This window comes from Camelina sativa, chromosome 17, assembly GCF_030686135.1.
Source record: "Camelina sativa cultivar CO46 ecotype springtype chromosome 17, ASM3068613v1".
NCBI lineage: Eukaryota > Viridiplantae > Streptophyta > Magnoliopsida > Brassicales > Brassicaceae > Camelina > Camelina sativa.
Genome location: NC_141896.1, coordinates 8,427,817 through 8,430,147, shown reverse-complemented (window position 1 = coordinate 8,430,147; position 2,331 = coordinate 8,427,817).

Genomic DNA, 2,331 nt, shown 5'->3' with positions numbered 1-2,331 from the left:
ATCTTAAATGTTTTTCTCGATAACAAAGAAGGTAGCTAGTTTTTCTTGTGTCTTTGACTGTTGAATAAGCTGTGAGTGTTATGTATATGTTATTAAAATCTGTTAATGATTAAGTTGTTATTTGGTATTGTTATTTGAATAATCTGAGTTTGATGAACTTGTTTAACCCTTCACTAAGGTTTAAACATAAAATGTTGGACAAGGCATGGGTTCATCTTCGCATGTATGGAGCATATATATATGTAGGTTGTGTTTTAAATGAGTGCTCATAGGATGAATAAGAGTTTATGTTTGTCTGCTTTCATACTACTACACTATAGAGCTGATCCTGCATATGAGAGAGGTGCTTGGAGCTTTGTTAATGCGGTGTTAGGAGATAGTGACTTGGTAATATGTCCATGTATAGACTGTCAAAATTTAGATCGTCATCAACCAAGCACTGTAGTGCATCATCTTGTGACAAAGGGAATGGATGAGACTTACAAGATGCAGAATGATTGGTTTCATCATGGAGAAGTGGACTCAGAGGCTTAAGATGGAAGAAAAACTTCCCAGTGGAATGATGAGATTTTCAGATTATTTCAAGCTGCTGAATATTTAGATGGAGAACTGTTTCAGAAGGATGACTTATATGAGATTCCTGAGGGTGAAGACAAGCAAGAAGATGAGTTCTTATCAAAGATAGCAGATGCGGAGACATCTTTGTATCCAAACTGTTCAAGTCATAGCAAGCTATAAGCTATTGTGACTCTTTATAGATTAAAGACTGAGAATGGTTGGTCAGACAAAAGTTTTGACAAGCTGCTTGAGACATTGTCAGAAATGTTACCCGTGGACAATGTTCTTCACACGTCATTCTATGAAGTGAAGAAATTTCTGAGATCATTAGGTATAGGTTATGAGAAGATACATGCATGTGTAAATGACTGCATTTTATTTAGAAAAAAGTACGAGATGGCTGAGAGTTGTCCAAAATGCAAGGCTTCAAGATGGAAGATTAACATGCAAACTGGTGAAGTACAGAAGGGTGTCCCACAGAAAGTTTTGAGATACTTTCCAATTATCCCAAGGCTGAAGAGAATGTTTAAGTCTGAGGAAATCGCAACGAATTTAAGGTGGCATTTCACAAACAAGAGCAGCGACGGTAAAATCCGTCAACCCGTGGATTCTGTGGCTTGGGATCAAATAAACGATAGGTACCCTTCCTTTGCTAGTGAAGAAAGGAACATCCGGCTTGGACTTTCAACTGATGGATTCAATCCATTCAATATGAGCAATTCTAAGTATAGTTGTTGGCCAGTGCTATTGGTTAACTATAATATGCCTCCTTACTTATGTATGAAGAAAGAACACATATTTCTCACCTTGTTGATTCCTGGTCTGCACCAACCTGGAAACAATATTGATGTATACTTAGAACCTCTCATTGAGGATCTGAATCAGCTGTGGAGCACGGGAGAGGTAACTTATGACGTTTATAGCAAAACTACTTTCACGCTCAAGGCGATCCTTCTCAAGGTTGTTCTGCAGAAAAAGAGTTGCCCTGAAACCTCTCAACTGACAAGGCTGAAAGTGTGGGTCAAGTCACGAACAAAGAAAGATGGGAATCCAGTTAATAACCAGGCTGCTGAAAAGATAGTAAGTATAGGAGATTAATCTTAATTTCTATCACTTATCTGATTTCTGTTATGATTACATCGTAGAATTTTCTTTGATGTTGTTCAGAGAAAGGCTGAGGATGTTGAAACTGGCGGTACTTCCTCATCAACAACTACTTTTGGTAAGAACGATACACTCAGTCAAATATTAGGACCTGATAATCCAGGTCGGTTAAGGGCTATGGGTCGAGGTATGTCTACGACAAAGCTAGCTTGTTACCAAGTAAAGTCTGCCTATATGAATCAAATGCAAGAAAATCAAGCTCAACTGCAACAAAAAGTTCAAGAGTTAGAGGCAATTGTTCAGAAAATGAATAATCAGGTAAGCCTTTATCACTAGGACCTACTATTATGCGCAACTTCTGATGTGACTACAGTCCAATATATTTACACTGTCATTTTATTATAGAGAGAAGATGAGCAAGGTGAAGCCTCAACTCCAAGAGTAAGTCATTAAGATCTCGTCTTCCTTCCCTTTATATACTTAATAAATTGGCTAAATGTGATTTTCATGTTGATAGAGTGTTAACAAATCAGTACCAGCTAAGTATTTGTTGATTGATTGGACTGGAACTGAGGAAACTGTCGCTGAGGGCCGACTACTTTCAGCTGATCCTGAGGAGTATGTTAATGAAATTCCATTAGGACCTGACTCTGTGAAAGTGTTGGTTGA